We start from the raw sequence: 20,119 nt of genomic DNA on the forward strand, positions 1-20,119 counted from the left end.
GGAAAGACAATGGTCCATTGAGACAAGCATGCCCTCTTTCTCAATTGCAAATCTGGGTCTCTTGGAAGAACCAGTAGAATGAGATTTGGTTAATAATCATTAACAGATCTGTCTTCCAGAAACTTATACAAACCTTTCTTCAAAAACTACTGGTCTTGTGTATCAATGGGAAAAAAAAAAACCAGTTTCATGAGGAATTTGCCAATCTTAATACTGTTTGCAAAAGTACATAACCATTTTCTAATATTTTGTTCAACATCACTTATAGGTTTATAAATCATTATCATACAAACTCTTCATCATCTTTTTTCTAACGTGGAACACAGCTGATCTTTTTTTTTTTTTTTTTTCCAAGGTATTCATTCAATCATTGATCACATCTGTGGTCCTTTGCTGTAGCTTTTCCAGTTCTCCTATATATTTTTCAGAGGGGATGGGGGGCATATACAACTGGAAACAAAACTCAAGATACAGCGATATCACAGATCGAAATAGAGGCATTATGAGATTCAAAGCTGTTTGTCTCTGAAATTTAGATGATCCTTAATGGATCAAAGATAGTCTTTCAGGTTGGACATCTGGAATAAGCGGTGGTTAAAGTATTAAACATTTTGGGCACATAATAATATATAAAAATATATATATTATAATAATAATTAACCCTTTAGTGTCCAATGCTCCCGTAATAAGCCATATGGGAACAGATTGATGGGAACATTGAACACTAAAGGGTTTAACAGAGACCTTGGAAAGCAGGTTGATAAAATAAGCTTATGTTTAGTCACAGAAAAAAAAAAAACATTAATATATATTAAAGAAAAGCTTCATGGTTGAAGCTACAAAACTCATCCAAACTGATCAACCAAATGAACAAGCTTCATTTTTCCTCAAGAAGTATTTCCTCAAAGGAATTTCCACTTTTTAACATCTGCTATTTGTTTACTTTCATGCCTCAAATGCTATCTGCAAATGCTAATTTCATTTGTTGCACAGTTACACTTGACTGAATCAGGTATAAGCTCTATAAAGTCACAGATGTTTGGGAAACTAGTCAGGAAAAAGAAATGTGCTATCTTAAACAGCACACCAAATCTCAACACGTGTGACAGGTCAGCCCTTTGGCAGTGCTGTGAGCTGCCACACAGAAGGTCCCTGATTCAATGCGAGTTGGGCCTTCAGCAATTTGGGGTGGCTGAGGCTGGTGGATTCTATAGAAGCAGCTATCCGAGCACTTGGGTGAGGAAGTCTTGACCATTTCTCAAGAGCAACACCTCATGGTCAAATACAGAGTCCATGACTGCTGATTTTTACTTATTTATTTATGACATTTATATCCCACATTATCCCAAACAAGTTTGAGCTCAATGTGGCTTACAATAAACAGTATAGGATACATAAGGAATAATGCATAAGAAAGTAATTTGTTGTAAGAATCCAATTTTACAACACAGAATGATAAACATACTGGGATAACTATGGATGTTAGCATTTAGAAAATCTATTATGAATGAGAAATTGCAAATGAAGCAAAGAGAAAGTTAATGGTAAATAGAGTAATAACCAATTCAGGTAATAATTAATTATTTGAGATATGGTTGTTCTTTGTGAGGGTTTGTTTGAATAGGAACGATTTGAGGATTTAGTGGAACCTAGTATATTCCTCATCAGCTCGTAACCTTGGGTCATCTTCCACTCCTCTCTCTCCTTCTCTGCTCACATTCAGCAGGTTACCAAAACCTGTTGTTTCATTCTCTATAACATCAGCAAAATCCGTCCCGTCCTCTCTGAGCACTCTACCACAACCCTTATCCACACTCTTATCACCTCTCGCCTAGATTATTGCAACCTGCTTCTCACCGGCCTCCCATTTAGCCATCTCTCTCCTCTTCAATCAGTCCAAAACTCTGCTGCACGACTCATTTTCCGCCAGAGTTGCTATGCTCACATTAGCCCTCTCCTCAAGTCACTTCACTGGCTCCCTATCCGTTTCCGCATTCAATTCAAACTTCTTTTACTGACCTACAAGTGCATTCACTCTACCACTCCTCAGTACCTCTCCGCTCTTGTCTCTCCCTACGCCCCCCCCCCCTCGGGTACTCCGTTCTGTGGATAAATCTCTCCTGTCTGTCCCCTTCTCCTCTACTGCTAATTCCAGACTCTGTTCCTTTTATCTCGCTGCACCTCATGCCTGGAATAAACTTCCTGAGCTTGTACGTCTAGCCCCGTCTTTGGCCATTTTCAAATCCAGGCTAAAAGCCCACCTCTTTAACGCTGCTTTTGACTCCTAACCACTACTCACTTGCCCTGTACACTTTTATCCCTTACCTCTTAGTTGTTCTGTTTGCCTGTCCTATTTAGATTGTGAGCTCTTTGAGCAGGGACTGTCTTTTCGTGTACTATGTACAGCGCTGTATATGCCTTGCAGCACTATAGAAGTGATAAGTAGTAGTATATTTCTTATTTTGGGTGGTAAGGAGTTCCACCATTTAGTTCCTAGGTAAGTAAAGTCTGCAGAGTGGACAGTTTTGTAGATCACTTTTTTTGCAATTTGGGAGGTACAGTCTGAGATAGTTTCTTGCCTCATATTTAGTGTTTCTTTGAGGTAAGTTTAATAACGGTACCATATAGTCTGGAGCTGTGCCATTTATTTATTTAATACATTTGTATCCCACACTTTCACACTAAAAGCAGGCTCAATGCGGCTTACATAGTAATAGGTAACACAGAATTTTGTTATGTAAAGTAGGAAATTAAGTATAACATAATAATAGGATGGATAGGTAGGTAGAGACAGGTGATAGAGAGAGGAAGGTAAGGTGGGAGATAGTATTTGAAAGATAAAGGTACATAATTTGAAGATAATTATTGCTATGATCTCTAGACTATGTATGCTGGGGGAATTTAAAACAGGGGGAAAAAAACACATCCTTGGCTGATTGTAAAGGAATTCTCCCAAAGTCAGGAAGCCAGAAGAGCAGGAGGAAAACTACCAGGACAACATGTTGAATAAGTAAGAGGATAATCTTATAACAGAGCATCTGGTTTAAGAGGGCAGGTAGACACCTATTTATAAAATTACAAAGATGCATAATTATCTTTAGAAAATACTAGTACATGCAGCAGAAATCACACTTATCTTCCGGATGCGAACACTTACACCTGTTCTCAAGCGAGCATAATGTCCATTCCCGGTTGTGCAAGGATACACACAGATGAGCATACTTGCAAACTCCACCCATACTGTGTAAACTCCACCCCTGACCAAGGCCAGTCAATGATTTTCAGTGGCATTATCCAAATACCACTGAAAATCACTGCAGATTGTCCTGGCACTGTCCGGTTGGTACCAGGGCAATCTGTGGGTAGAATGAGGATAGTCCCCAGAGTTATTGGTTTGGCGGTAATATCCAGTCCACCTACCAGATAACTATCTGGATAAAGTGATTTTATGTATGTGTGTATTGTGTTTTTATTATGAATGTAAATTATGTAACCCTTTCTGGGCATAGTTGATAGGACAGGCTATAAAATTGAATAAAAAAATAAATAAAAGTAAGTCAGGACAGCATAAAGTTTTTCCTAACGTTATCTGGTTTGCTATCTAGATAGAGTGCCTGTCACCAATGAATCTGGATATTCAGCTCTGGCCATTATCCAGATACTAGCACTGAATATACACACTCACTTCAGCCGCAGTGGCTAGTGTTTTAAAAAAATGCCAACAGCCCTGGTTGAATACTGACCTGATAGATATTATTTTCGGCAGGAAGGACAAATGCTTTAACCCATTAGTGCCCAATGTTCCCATAATAAGCCATTATTATGGGAACATTGGGCGCTAATGGGTTAATATTCAAACGGGAAGTTGAAGTAATTCCTCAAGGTAGTGGGCCAAGGAGATGCCTTTTTGGAAGCCCAAACCACAGGGCAAACAGCAATGTTCACTGTCTACTCTAAGGTCACAACCAAGAGTTGTCAAGAGCCGGAGTAAGTTGAATGAAATGAGATTTTGACCTCCCTTCAACCTAACTTATGATGTTACTCTGTATACGAGCATAAATAATTCATAGATTAAAAAAAAAAACTAAGATATTTCAGCACATAAAATATAATACATTCTAAACTGCTTTGTTCTCTTAGCTCAAACAGTCAAAAAATATAACAGGAGGCAAATACATAGCACTGCTATGAATCACATTATCGATTTCCAATGTCTTCTGTGCAGAAAATTAAATTATGCAAATCCTCGCCTTTGCAAGCTTCAGCCTAATTGCTTATGTCAGCATCTTATTCATGCAAATGAAAATTTAGCATCGTTTCAAAAATGCCTACTTTTATGCATTCTTTGTCTATGATACACTTTAAATAAATATACAGAAATGAATTTCTGCATCCACTTTGAATAAGGAATGATCAAATTCTCCTGGATGACATCTAAGAGGTAGTATTCGGAGTTTTAATGCTTGCATCTCAATTTCTTGTCAACTCAAGGATAAGAAAACCATTGAACCCTTTCTGCTTCTTCAATGAAAGATGAGATCTTATCTGAACATTTTTTTTTAGTATACGCTGGTTCTCTCCTTTTTTTCTACGCCAAATGTTTAAATGTAGAATTAGGGTCAGGTTTCCCAGTACGCAATTTTGAACTGAACATACAGCACACAACGGCCAAGCAGATCGCAAGAGATTTGCTGAGTCCCTCCCAACTGAAACCTATTCCTCCCCACCCCACCCCCACAGCCAGAAGGCAAGGATTTCTCTGCCGCTGAGGACTGGATAGGGCCCCCATCAGAGATATGATATTGCAGTACTTGGAATCACCAAAACCAACAGGTCATAAACCTCACCAAGTTACACAAGTAAAGACCAAACAGTGGGTAAAGCAACAGGTCTTCAAACAAAAAGACTTCAGAGACTGTCAAAATAATGGTGACCAGCAGCAGCGGGGTCTCTGCAGGCAAATGGCCTAGTACAGGTGTTCCCAAAATGTGCGCCACGGTGCCCTGGGCATCTCTACCAGAAAAGGAAGTACTCAAAACTGAGGCGGTGGCGATGGCGGGGGCAGGAGGGGGAGAAGAACTAAGAGGAAATATGGCCTAGAGGCGCCGTGAAAAAATTACTAGATACTAAGGGCGCTGTTAACGGAGAAAGTTTGGGAACCTCTGCTATAAGTCATGCACTCCCTTGCTGCATTACCTGACTGTAGTTTACACCATGTCTATGGCTGTAACTGTAGGAGTGTAAAAGTGAAGTGCACTGATCCCAGATTACATTACATTAATTTCCTGTAACAAAATTTGGGGGGTCCTTTCACTAAGGCTGTGGTAAGTGTGAGTGCGTGTTTTTGGCGTGAACTGGGCCAATTTTTACCGTGGCTGGGGAAAAAGGCTTTTTTTCAGTGAAGACAATAAAAGGGCATGGGCTAGAATTAAAGGTAGCACACGACTGTTTACTGCCCGATCCCTTAGCGGTCAGGGCTCATGTCCATCAATATGGTCGCACTGCCGATTACCACTGGGAACACCCCCCGCGGTAGAAAATAGAAAAATATTTTCTATCGTGAGAAACAGTGAGCACCAACTTTGAAATTACCACCGGGTGGGCGCTAATCGGGCGGTAGTGTCAATTTTGCACGTGCTGCTTTGTAAATGGCCCCTGGGTGCCCAGATGACAGTATAGAATAGATTCTCACTTTGCAGCATCATGGTGCTCACTTATAGAATTACCCCATTGTGTCTTAGCAGTTAGGGCCAGATGCTCAAAACTCTGGCACTGTAGAAAACAGCGCAGGAAACGACCGCTGTTACAGGACGGCAAAAGAACTTCCCAATGATCAGCACCAATGACATGCGAAGTTTATGTGTGCTGTTAGCTCTAAGCTTCGGGAAGTAAGGATGGGGGGACGTGCCCAGCACATGTGCACAAGACCTATACAAAGGTTCTCCACTGACCACTGCATGTATGAAGAAAACTTACCTCTATCAACCATGGGATAAAACAGCTGTATGGGTCTTCCACAGATTTTGCCCACCTGAAAGGTACTGTGAAAACATCCCTGCTTTGCGGTGGTGGTCGGAGAGTCCGGATCGTGCATTTATGTAGTCATATCTTTTTTCTTCGCCCTTCTTTTTTCCTTCTTGTAAAATTCTTGTAATATTATTGTCTGCACCGAAGAGCATATTATTAATGTGGCTTTTTAAAATCAAACTAATTATGCTTGCTTGAAACAGCCACAGCGGTGTGATTGCAGCTCCCTGGTGTCTTTCGGGAGCTTTGGAGGCAGCACTTGAACAGGGCTGCAAATAGCTTATGGCCTCTTCAGACACCTAACGCCAGCTCCAAACTAGCATTAGGTTCCTGGTGGTAAGGGCTCCCTTGTTCAGGGTGCTCTTTGTCGAGCATTGGAGGAAATAAGAAATCAGCTAATTTAAATTGCATTAGCATGCAATTTGCAATATTTTATTTATTTTATTTTGTTGCATTTGTATCCCACATTTTCCCACTTCTTTGCAGGCTCAATGTGGCTTACATGGTACCGTAATCGGTGTTAACCGATTTCGGTATGAACAAATACAAGTTGCGATTAATATCAAGGTGATATTATGGTAGAGTGAGATACATGTATGATAAAGACAGTTGGGGAGAACTTTTATCCTTGGGTAAGCTCGTTGTTTACCATGCTGCAGCCCTCTGTGCCTTTTACAGTAGCAATTTTGGACGCTAGTCCGGTGCTAATGGTCTGTAGCGCACGCGTTTGCTTCTGAGCATCAGGGCCTCAGTTAGATAAGGGACCGGGAAGCTGCTACATAATTCCTGTTGAATACTGAGCTGTGACATGAATTCTATGAAACAGTATCATATTCTTCTATGAACTGGTGCAAGCACAATTAGGAGGGTAAACAAAAAAAAATTCTTGTCCATATTTTGTGAAGTTTCATAGTGGGAGCAGTTCAAGACACTAAAGGGAAGGCCACTGGTCCCGAAGCACAATCACAATTATCTCATTAGCATAGCTCTTCAATTAACATGTGTAAGGTAACTTGAATGTGCTAACAATGCTGATAATTAACATTAATTGCTTACAAGGACAGTAACACTTTAATATATTGATCCCATTGATTCTAAGTGCATTAGTACCCAGTCATCCAGCCAGTTGGGTTTTCAGAATATCCACAATAAATATGAATGAGAGAGAGATCTGCGTGCAATGCTTCCCACTGGCTGGCCAGAGGCCCCCCAAGGCAGGTTTTGGAATCATTGCTCTGTTTCATGAGAAAAAGAACAGCTAAGCTATCTAAAATCTATTTCTGGAAAAAAAAAAAAAACACCAGGATGGTGGTAATTCTCCTGCCATCTTAGGTAGGATCTTTTTGTGTAATAGTCTCAACCTTGTACCTTTCATTATTCTTTTCCCTTTTTTTTTTGGATCAATATATTGTATTGTATCTTTTGCAATCCTTACTTCAAAGGCTTAGGTGTACTCTGAAAACTGCAAAAGCAAGCAACAATGAAAGAAATATCCAAGCCTCATCTAACCCTCATGCATATAAGAATTTTACAAGAAATACATTTAAAAATAAATAGCACAGAGCCTGTCAGAAGTCTCTCGCCTAGTGCAACTAACTGTCTCCCAAATTCTCATCCTTACACATTCTGGAGAGAAGTGCTTTAAACTACATAAGGAAAAATATTCAATGGTAACACAATGTCTTATTTCATAAAGGGCTCCTTTTACAAAACGGCGCTACCGATTACATAAGAACATAAGCGTTGTCATACTGGAACAGCCTGATGGTCCATCAAGCCCAGTATCCTGTTTCCAACAGTGGCCAATCCAGGTCACAAGTACCTGCCAAACTCCCAGAACAGTAAAACAGATTTTCTGCTGCTTATCCTAGAAATAAGCAGTGGATTTTCCCAAGTCCATCTTAATAGTTAGTAATGGACTTTTCTGTTTTTAAACCCTGCTAAGCTAACTGCTGTTACCACATTTTCTGACAATGAATTTCAAAGTATTATTTATTTATTGCACTTATATCCCACATTTTCCCACCTATTTGAAGGCTCAATGTGGCTTACAAATACCTGTTATGGCATCGCCATTGCAGGGTAAAAAATACAATTGGTATTACAAGATATCAAGGAAGACAAGAAGATCTAATCAAGCAGTTATAGGAAGAAGACATTCAGGATAAGGGTGGAATGGTGTTGTGTTATAGTTGTTTATGGAGTCTCGTGGTAGGCTTTGTTAAAGAGGTAGGTTTTCAGAGATTTGTGAAAGTTAGTATAATTACACATTGAGTGAAGAAATATTTTCTCCGGTTGTTTTAAATTTACTAAGTAGTTTCATTGCCCATCCCTAGTCCTAGTATTTTTTGAAACAGTAAACAAACGATTCAAGTCTATCAGTTCCACTCTACTCAGTATTTTATAAACCTCTATAATATCGCTATAGTAGGAACTGAATATGCTTCTTTGTGTTCCCCACACTACTAATCAATTTCACTAAAAGGAGCGCGCAGGACGTGATGATGCATCCTGGCAAATACCAATGAATGAATTTCCAAATTCTTTATAGAAACTGTTTAACCATAACCAGGATACAGCATGTGCTAAGGAAAATTAAAGGGGCAAAGAAAGCTACAAACGTCGAAAGAAAATCTTTATTCACCAACCAAGTAGATCGTTGCAGGTGAATAAAAATCTCCTCATTTGATATTTGTGGCTTTCTTTGCTCCTTCCTCCTCCCCCAAACTCCCCCATTAACTGGGTTGTGTGATGAAGACCCTCTTTTTCCTGCTGGCTGCACAAAGAGCTCTAAAAACAAAGGAGGAAAAGAGAAACAGACTGTATAGCGATACACCACCCACTGTGTTTAAGAGGAACAAATGAAACAGTGGAATAAGGGTTTCATAAGGAGCCTAGTAAAGCAGGGGTAGTAAACTGATCATGACAGAATTCATTTAATCAATCTGACCATTGCTTTATACTGACACCTATCCAAAATCTAAATGACCTACTTGAGTCAAGTATTTTATTCAGTTGGGACAGCAAACAAATCTATAAGCATGTCACGCTAACATCCCGCTTTTATTCCATGCTGCTTTCCAACCAAGATCGCTGAACCATTGTGCCAAGGATCTTGTCAGGTTCAATTTATATCTAGTCAAACTAATAAACAGCATTATATTATACTGGAAAATAGAACATTTACAGTAATGAGATACAGAGGATAGTAAGGAGGGGGACAGTTTGGCAATAGCAAATGTAGTTGGACAGATGCTTTTAGCTCACAAGCTTTATGCTAATTCTGAGACAAAACATGTACTTTGTACTTAGACTTTTATGCAGGCCACCAAAGGAAAGAAAGCAGCAGGTTCAAGTGCAAGAAATTCATATATACACACTAACACCCTAATTCTATATTGCGCATGCAAATTTGGGCGCACGCCCAATTTGCATGTGCCTTTTAATTGACAAACAGGCCAATTAGTGCCTATCAGGGATCGCATAACTTTCAGGATATATGATTGATTTAATAGATCTTCCAGCAAGAAACCAAATCAGTTCCTCATGTACCTATCCGAACCTTCATTATCCAAGCTGCGTTGGACTCAGATACAAGTCAACCTACGCATAAAGTTTTTCATACTTAAGTACGCGAATGTGGAATGCATTACCAAAGAGCATTCAAATAATGCCCGCCCATCAAGACTTTAAACGAACTTTAAAGACTTACCTGTTCCGCAAGGCCTACCTTCTTGATTCCAACTAATTATCTCAACCCTTTACTGCATCTTTATATGCATTGTAATGAATTTTGGAATTTAAACTCCACGTCCTTATTGTATCCATTTACCTCTACCTACCTGACCCTTTTAATTTTTGTATTTATTACCTGCCATACTTGACATCCACCTTGATGGTATTTTGTAAGCCACATTGAGCCTGGGAAAATGTGGGATACAAATGTTACAAATAAATAAATAAATTATTGGTGCTTATTGGCATTAATTTAAATTTACATGTGCATCTTTAGGCACCGGGCTCCACGGGCAAATTTTAGGCATAGATCAGAAAAAGGGGTGCAGCCATGGGAGGGGCTTGGGCAGATCAAGGGTGCTCTTGAAATTTGTGCACAGTGTTACAGAATAAAGGAGATCCGCACCTAATTTAGGTGCGAGAATTTACACCAGGTTTTTGTGCCCACAATCCTGGTGCCAAACACTATTCTATGTAAAGCAATAGAATAGCGCTTAGCGCTAATTTTTTTTGTTTGTTTTAATTGGTGCTCAAATTTGGTCACCATTTATAGAATGTAGTCCTAAGGGGATAATTTACTTTGGCCTCTTATAAAATACTGACCAGCATAAAACTATGCACAGTGATAAAATGGTAGGTACTTTGCCAGTAGGAATATATGGGGTAGAGTTTTGGTGGAGCATGGGTAGAAATTTTATAATAATCATATACATGTAGATTATACAATATACCCATATACACACATTTCAGTTTTTATCAGTGTGCATTTGCAAAAAAAAAAAAAACAGCAAACATCTGAGCCATATAGGAGCAGCAGCCAGTACATTACTATAAATTATGAAGACATGACCTATATTTCACAATCAAACCTCCATCTTCTAATTATTCGTCTTCTGATTAGAATTCACTTAACACAAACTGTACAACAAACCTTACTTGCATTAGGTGTCATAGAAAATCCACTTTCCTGTATTTATCCTGATTGTGATAAACACTTTATGCCAGGTGCATAGGCCAGAAAACAGAAGGAGGAATGACTTCGCTGTTTACTACTTTGTCCACGATTACTCATACTGATCCTTTGGTATATACAACGGAACTTCCTGCTCATATACACTAGCAGAATAAAGGAAAGTGAAGGCATTTGACAGCCCAAACGCAATTTTTCTACTCCCTGCATTTCCAGTTGGAGGGGGGCTGGGGGCAGAGCCGGCCAAGGCAGGAAAGCAGGATACTGGGATACCGTGGGGAAGGGAGGGGACTTGAATCTAAACTAGATTTTTTGGTCATAAAATGGCCCCAAAATGGGGGTATCAGTTTATAACTGCACTGGCTCCCAATCAAAGAATGCATTGCCTTCAAAATCTGTAACCTGGTCCACAAGATTATCTATGGTGAAGCCCCAGGATACGTGACAGACTTGATCGACTTACCAACCAGAAACACATCAGAATCAACATGATCATATCTAAATCTGCACTACCCAAGCTGCAAAGGACTTAAATACAAATCAACTTACGCATCCAGCTTCTCCTTCATAAGCACACAACTATGGACCGCATTGCCAAAAGCCTTGAAATCGACATACAACCACCTAAACTTCCGGAAATCACTAAAAACTAACCTGTTCAAAAAGGCATACCCCACAACACAACAAAACTAAAGGACGTAATGGACAAAACGCAACTCTTCCGATGTTCGTTTCCCTAATGTGGCTATGCCACATGAACTTCATCTTACCACAACATCACTTTGTATTTGTTTTCACCGGAGTCTGCAAACACCTCTCTGGTACTATGTAAGCCACATTGAGCCTACAGATAGGTGGGAAAATGTGGGATACAAATGTAACAAATAAATAAAAATAAATAAATATTCAAGTATATATGGTATTTGATCAGACGATACAGTCAAAGCAGCTAAAATACCTAGATTTTAAAAAGTGAAGACAAATTTCTGGAGGAAAGTCCATAAATCATTATTTGCTAGGTAACATAGTAACTGACGGCAGATAAAGGCCTGTATGGTCCATCCAGTCTGCCCAACAGTCACATTCATTATCAAATTGTTATTGAATCAAAATCCAATAGTATTATTACAACATTTTACTCACCAAATTCCACTTTATGATGTCTTTACCTCCCCCCACTGAAATATACAACCACTTCACTCATAACACATGGTCCTGATCTGTCCTTGTCATTTTCAGGGCTCAGACCATAGAAAAAAAAGTCTACCCTGTACTGAACCTACTTCCCAACTGCTGGGACACAGACCGTAGAAGTCCGACCTGCATTGGCCTCAATTCCCTATTACTGGAGTAGATTTGGGAAAGTGACTGCTTATCCATGGGTGTATGCAAAAATGAAATCAGATACTCTTTGGGATCCTAAGGGGTACTTGCCTCACTTTTCTAGTCAGTATTTTCTTGCTGACCGATTTCAGGTTCAAACCTCTGGAAGAAGCCCCTCTTCAGCCCACCTATTTCCTGTATCCCTTGAAGCAATGACAAATCCCAGTGGTCTCCTCTTTTTTTTCCTTTTCACACAGCAGTCTCTGTGCTTCTGGCTGTTTAACATCTCCCCATCTGGGCTGTCCTCAGTTGAGTAAGGAGCTTTCCTCATCAGTCTTCTATCAAGGAACTGCTGTGCCAAATGGAAGCCAACACGTTCTGTTTGCATGTCCAATTTGCATGAACAATTAGGGGGAAAACATTAAAAGTATTATATAAGCTATTAAAAAAAACTGTTTAGCTATCATAGGGGTCCTTTTACTAAGCCGTGGTAAAAAGTGGCACACGGTAGTGTAAACATGTATATTGGTTGCTCACTGGGCCAGTTTTTACGGCATCTAAAAAAATGGCTTTTTTTTTTAATGGGAAGGGAAAAAGGACCTGCGGTAAAAATGAAACCAGTGCGCGTCCAAACCTGGCCTGAGCCCTTAACGCCACCCATTGATCTAGTTTTAAAGGCTCATGAGCTATACCCGTGGTGACTGGTCAGAACGCGCCAAATGCTGATTGCCGCCAGAACCGACGTGCATAGAAGGAAATAAATAAATAACTCATCTATGCATTATGGGCGCACACCAAGTCTGAAATTACCACCAGGAAAGTACTGGCATGGCGGTAGTCTCATTTGGGCATGCGATGCACACGCGTAGAGCCTACAGCAGGTTAGTAAAAGGGCCCCGCAGTTCAAAATTTGAAGATAGACCACAGTAATGTCATCATGGGGTTCTGTCTTTGATGCTGTCCAGTGTGTTGATTATACTGCCATCAAACTAGGCTTCCTGACAAGTACTAGCAGCATACCCAGGTACAAGGAAAAAGAAAGGTACAAAAAAAGCTATGTCAAGAAACAGAAGAAATCTTTATTCACCAAGTAGATCGCTGCCATAATACTGCAACTAGAACTGTACCAAATATTTGTACTCCATTCAATTCGGCCCCAAATACATTATTGGTATTCAGCCAAATGGTGATTTAAATTCAAATACGAATAATCCAGGGCTCTACTATGCTAAATCCTACTGAAATACACATTTGATCTCTGATTTCACATTGCTTCTATTATTATTTGTTATGTTAAAGCTCAATGCCTTGATTTGTATTTGGTAATTGTATTCAGCCAAATAATATGTTTTTATTATTCATATTCGGCCGAATAGTAAAATATGCTATCCAGCACAGATCTAAACTGCAGCCACTTAAAAGCCTTCAACTTCTAGCATTTGTTTCGCCTTTGGCCAGGCATATTCAATTTTCTCATATTGTGATCTCTTACTGTGTATAACTGTCTGCATGTCTCTAAATATTTCAAAATAGAAGCCAGACAAAATAATTCTAAATGAGCTCTCCATTTGTAGGATACAGAGATTATGTTTATTGCTATGCAGGCTTTAGGAAGAATTTCAGCCCAGCTGACTGAGACTGAGAGGTTGAAATGCCTTTGTAAAAAGTGCAATTTTACTTTTTATAGCTGTAGTAGTTTTAGCCACCATAGGGACTTTTGAAATGCTGCCTAGTACATGACAACTGGCCCATTGTCTAACAGCAGACAGCTGGTGACTAACTAGGCAACTGTCCAAAATAACATCCAAATTGCACACCACACTTCAGGAACCAAGTTCCTCCCAACCAACGGTGGAAGGCAGAAGGACTCACAGACGTATCTAGTAGTTTCTTACAACCAGTTAAAATAAAATATTGTTGTGACTAGGCTGGACTGAGCTAAAACCACCTTTTCTCATTCTAGTTGAAATCTTAATAAGGCCATGAAGGTAGTATGAATGCTGACATCAAAACATAGCACAGAACTGGTTTGCAAGTCAGCAAAAAAAAAATGGAAGAGAGAGAAAAAGAACCAGGAACATTAAAAAAAAAAGAAGAAGCAATCTAATGGAAGACTAAACCTATTAATCACAAGGGACAATAGCTCCTATTGTGCAAGGCAACAGTGACAGCTAGAATCCTTCTACGGAAGTATTACAGCTCCCAGAATGCACTGGTAAGTTTATGCTGATGTTTATTGGATTTGCTGTACTGTCTTTCAGTACAAAATGTCAAAGTGGTTTACAAAATAAATCAGACAGGAAAGAAACCCCAATCATCATGACAGGAAAGCATAGACAAAGTCAAGATCTGCAGCTACCTTGATAGAGAAGCATAACTAGCAGTAAAGAGGTAATGAGAGGAAAAAGACGTGCATGAAATGATTCCTTTATCAAAGAATTATAGGAAGGACTAAAGCACCCATGGTGCTTTAGAACAAGGTTTGCAGGCTGTTATTGATTTAATACCAGCTTATGAGAGTCTTTAATTAGCTTGTGAAAAGATGGGATGTTCATCAGAAATTGAGAATAAATGTGTATTCTAATATTCAAGCTTCATCCCTCCAGGCTTTATCCATCTCAGTAATTAAAAATTCCTTAAATAATCACTTAAAATTAGAGATGATGGAGAATGCAGGGAGGGTGAGAAAACTGCATTTTTTTTTTTAATTTCCCTGTATTTACTTTCTCCAGAGAGAAGAAATTAAGACAGTTTTGAATGAAAATTACGTTATGACTTATTCCTTATCAATGAGTTTCTTCCACAGCAACAAAGTAACGACCCGCGAGTCAGATGTCCCCTTTAATGCACCAATGGTGTTGAATGGAAGATGTCTCCACTTTAATTTACACCAAGTAGAGCAACTAGTGGCTGGAAAATGCTCAGGTATGAACGAGATGTTTGCTAACAAGCTGCCTGTTTTTGAGCAAAATTGTGATATTTGTTTTGGAAAAACTGCATGCAACAATTCTATATAAACTTTTTCTGCACCTGTATTTTGTTTTCTAAACTGTCATGCCTTTCATAAAATTAAAGTGTATGTGGTTAAGACTGAGCCAGAATAGGTCACTGGAGGAGGCTAATTACGGTGTTAATCATCAAAGGGGCTGTTGGAACCATTTACCCTAGAAGCAAGATATATATATAGACAGGAAAGGTCCTAAGTACCTTCTTTTCAAGGGAATTTCTGAGAAAAGAAGATGACTCATCTGATAAAGAAATAATACTTTGTTGGGAGATTCTGTGACGTAAAGATTGGGATAGAAGAGAATTTCCAGGTTTATTGATAAAAATCTGTTTTAGTGCCACTAAACAAAGTAAGCAGTAACTTGCTTAAATAGTGTAAATTCTTTTCCTTTAATTCTTATAGACCTAGAACAATAAAAAGTAGGCATTAGATACTTATCAGGTCTACATCATTTTGCCTTGGTTTAGCCTCCTTTCCCACCCACCCCAGAAACATCTCATTTTATAGTTAATTATCCCATATTGATTGGATAAATATGTCACAAAATGTTAAGAAGGTAAAGCCCCTAGATCAAATAAACAAGTGCTTCATGGAACAACTGGCTGAGGAACCAATTAGACAGGGAGCTATTTTAGACCTAGTTCTTAGAAGACTGCAGTTACAGTATTGGGATGGCTTGGCAAGAGTGATTGTAACATGATCAAAATTGAGTTACTAACAAGAGTAAAGGGAAGATTCCACCTGAATGGTGCAGCAGTGAGAAGGCTTTGGATCCCTACAATATCATCTACCAGGAGGACAGTTCCCAGTAAGGACTGTGCTGCCAATTCGAACAGGGACTAGTGAATCACTTGCTGACATCATCAGGGAACCTGAAGTTCCCCATCATGATCTGGCATTGTTTGTAGCACATGGCCAAAGGGGTGTACCCTAAGGGGCATGCCCTGCCCCTTGGGAGTACCGAGGCACAACGAGGATGGCGTGGGAAATTCTTTGAGTTTTTGCCAACCCTTTTTTTTTCTTTATTAGTTATGGTCAAGAGGAAGGCTAAACTTAAGGATTCCACATCAAACCTGGCAGGCCTAATGGACAGGCATGTGGTGGTGTTTTTCTGGGCTGATATAACAGCTTTTTATCCAGGCTTTATCTCTCCTGGGATCCTCTTTAAGCTATCCTGAGCATACCCTTCCTTACCCCCCCCCCCCCCATTATTTCCTGTGATGAAGGGGACTTGAATTCTCATATGGAGGGTATGTTAAAGGCAATAAGTCTCAAACTGTTACATTTTCTCAAGAATTTGTAGAGAAATCATCTAATGTGTATTCTAATATTCAGGTTTTGGACAAAAGGGTTTTGGCTACAGAGACTCAAGCTTCATCCCTCCAGGCTTTATCCATCTCAGTAATTAAAGATTCCTTAAATAATCACTTAAAGTTATGGAGAATGCAGGGAGGGAGAGAAATTTGCATTGTTTGAACTTTCCCTGTATTTACTTTCTCCAGACAGTCTCCTGAGGAAGTCTCTGAAGAAAACCCCATTATTACCCACAGCTGCTAATTGTTATTATTTATTTTATTTATTTATTACATTTGTATCCCACATTTTCCCACCTTTTTGAAGGCTCAATGTGGCTTACATAGTACCGTAAATGGCTTTACCCGATTCCGGTATGAACAAGGTGATATTGAGGTACATGTATGGTAAAGACCACTGGGGGGAACTTAGAGAGGGAGAGGAAGGATTAAGATATGTCCAGTTATGGTCTTTGGTTACGTTATGTCGCTGGTATCCCTTGCCAGTCAGGATTTCAGGATATCCAAAATGGAGTATGAATGAAAGAGATCTGTATATATTATATTCCAGATGAAAAGAATATTCAATCTGATCATCAACAAAGGGTAGACCAATTGACAACTTCTGAGGTGAATCTGATTGGTTTATTTTTGGAGGACTCTCAGGAAACTATTACAACTAGAGCCACCTTTCTTTTATCACTTGGTCATGAAATGGATAAATCCTTGCTTTTGAAGAAACATTTTCAGAAGAAAGAAATGTTTTGTGGCAGTGATGTAGCCAAGGGGCTCAGCTCCACCCAGTAGCAGTACACCTATGATGTGGCTGGCTGGGATCCCCAAGCCCCACCAGCCGAACACTCCCAACAACTGTCCCTCCTACGGACCTTTTAAATAGCAGATCTTTGCCTGCAGTGAGCAGCAATTGATACATACTGCTCGCAACGGCCCCACAACCTTTCCTCTGATATATTCCTGCGTATGTGGAAACAGGACGTTGCATCAGAGGGGAGGCTGTAGGGCCAACATGAGCAGTATGTATTAGTTGCTGCTCGCTGCCGGTGAAAATCTGTTATTTAAAAGGTATGTTGGGGGGGGGGGTGTTTGAGAGACTGTATGGCATGCAGGCAAGAAAGGGAGAGACCAAATCACTTATGGGACAAGGCGGAGTTCTTCTGCTCACCCATCTTGGGCCAGGCCCACCCAAAATTGAGTGTCTGGCTACGCCCCTGTCTGTGGGGCAAGGATTTATATTTTTTCTGATGTAGTTAGGGCTACCCAACTGTAGTGCTAGGCATTTTTGGCCTTGAAGCCCAGGGTACTGGCCCTAGGCGTCCCCCTTTTTTTTAATTTAATACCCCTGTAACGTCTTCTTACTTTTCAAGGTAGTACTTTTATATTTTTTGATTCACTGCAACTTGAGAATTTTTTGAAGGGTCAAGAGGAAGGAGAAATTAGACCTTACCTGCTAATTTGCTTTCCTTTAGTCCCTCCGGACTGGCTCAGTCTCCACCTGCTGGAAGGTGTGCACAACCCATCAGTCCAATCCTGGGCCGGTCCGGAGGGACGCTAAGGAATAGTGCTGCTTTAAGTTAAATAGGATACATTATTATATAATACATGCTATAATGTAGATAGAGTAACTGACTTGTTTTTCCTTTATATGTTCTCTACTTTATGGGTGTTTTTTTTCCTCCCTGGGAAGTGGGCTAGGTGGATATGTTTATTACTAAATTTATATATTGCTTAAAGTTCCTTTGATTCCATTTTCTGTACATGTTCTTTTGATGGATATGTAGTCATTATAAAATAAAATAAAAATACCTGGAGTAAACACACTAAGGAAATCACTGTATCTGCATTTAACTTCAAAGAGACAGCTATAACAGATTGAGGAAAATTGTTAAAAAAAAAAAAAAAAAGGCTAAAAGGAGCAGCTGCAAAGGTTAGGAGTTTAATCCCACTGTTTACTAAAGCTTAGCTCGAGTTATCTGTAGCAGGGCCCATTTTATTCCTATGGGCTCTGCTGCAGATAACTCGAGCCAAGCTTCAGTAAACAACCCCGTAAATCAGGTATGGACATTGTTTAAAAATACAATCTTGAAAGCCCAGACCAAGATATATTCCACATTTTAAAAAAAAAAGTGGAAGGCAGGTCAAATAACAGCTGTCATGGTTAAAAGTAGAGCTGTAGTGAATACCTATTTTACTATTCATCCGAATACAAATAATGGGCATTGAGCTTTAATATAAAAAATAATAAAAGCAGCAACATGAAATCAGACAGCAAGTGTTTATTTCAGTAGGATTTAGCACAATAGAGTCTCAGATTATTCGTAGTCAAGTTTAAATCACAGCCGAATACAAATAATCTATTCGGGACAATATTTGGAGCAGAATTGAATTGAATACCAATATTCAGTACAGCCCTAGTTAAAAGGTGAGATGATGACTATTAGAGGCAAAAGAACATCTTTCAAAAAATAAAAAAAGCGATCTGAATGAAGAAAACATGAAGAATTAAGCACTGGCAACTTAGCTGCTAAGCACGGGCAAGGAAGAATTTGAAAATAAGCTTGCCATAAAGGCAAAAACTCATAGTAAAAACTTTTCAGGTACAATAGAAGCAAAACGTCTACAAGGGATTCAGTTGAACACATATCATCAAGGAGTAAAAGGGGAACTCACAAAAGGACAAGGCAGTAGTGGAGAGACTAAATGAATTCTTTTCTTTGGTCTTTACTGAGGAGCATGTACGAGAGTTACCTGTGCCAGAAATGCTATTTAAGGCACTGAAACAAATGTTGCAGAACTTGGAAGATGTAATAAACCAAATTGACAAGTTAAAGAGCAGTAAATCATCTGGACCAGATGGTATATTCCCCCCGAGTACTGAAAAAAATGAAATTGCAGATCTACGTTTAGTAATCTGTAGCCTATCATTAAAATCATCCGCTATAATCAAAGTTCAGAAAGTGGCTAATGCAATATCAATTTATTTTTTTTAAGGGTTCCAGAGGTGATCTGGGAAACTATAGACCAGTAAGCCTGATATCAGCACTAAGGCAGTCTTTACCTCACCAGTTTGTTACATTTCTTTGAAGGTGTGACTAACATGAGCCATTTAATAGTGTATCTAGCTTTTCAGAAAGAGGATGGAAATCAATGCAAAAAGCTTACATGACTTTCACACTTCAAAAAGAAAAAAAAATAGGAGGGTGCAGCCTACACGGAGTGAAAGTATGTATCTACCATCATTTACTACATTAATACACTGTAGTAACATAGCTAACAGCAGATAAAGAGCAGTAGGCCCATCTAGTCTTCCACTTTAATTAAAAGAACAAGACAAGCATTAACAATTTGCTTCAGTGTTCAAAGTGCTATGAAACTAAGAATACAAATTATTTCCATATGATGTTTTTTCCCCAGTCACCTTCTGCAGACCCCCTAAAGACATTACACTGCAATATTCCTCTGAAACAAGCATGGCCGTACACTTTCTAATATCTCCTGTCTGACGCTAACAATAACTGCAGTGAGTGAAGTGAGTCAGTCTGTTCACTGGACTGAACCTGATTTTTTGTGCGCTTTCAGTTTTACTCCAGGACAGAACAGGTTTTCCGGCTGAGAGAATGTTTTATTCCTGACCTAAGCTCATCATGAAAGGGGGGGCGGGGGAAGAGTTTTGGAGGTGTGAAAGTCAATATTTCAGATGTTTCAAAGTTTTACATTGGATTTGTAACAAAACAAAAAATCTAAATA

General features: G+C 39.3%; 1 protein-coding gene across 1 annotated transcript in view; it reads right to left on the minus strand.

Annotated features, from left to right (window-relative positions):
* Positions 1 to 20,119, minus strand: part of PTPRG (protein tyrosine phosphatase receptor type G) — a 708,710-nt gene that overhangs the window by 580,884 nt on the left and 107,707 nt on the right.

This window comes from Microcaecilia unicolor, chromosome 6 (genome assembly GCF_901765095.1).
Source record: "Microcaecilia unicolor chromosome 6, aMicUni1.1, whole genome shotgun sequence".
NCBI lineage: Eukaryota > Metazoa > Chordata > Amphibia > Gymnophiona > Siphonopidae > Microcaecilia > Microcaecilia unicolor.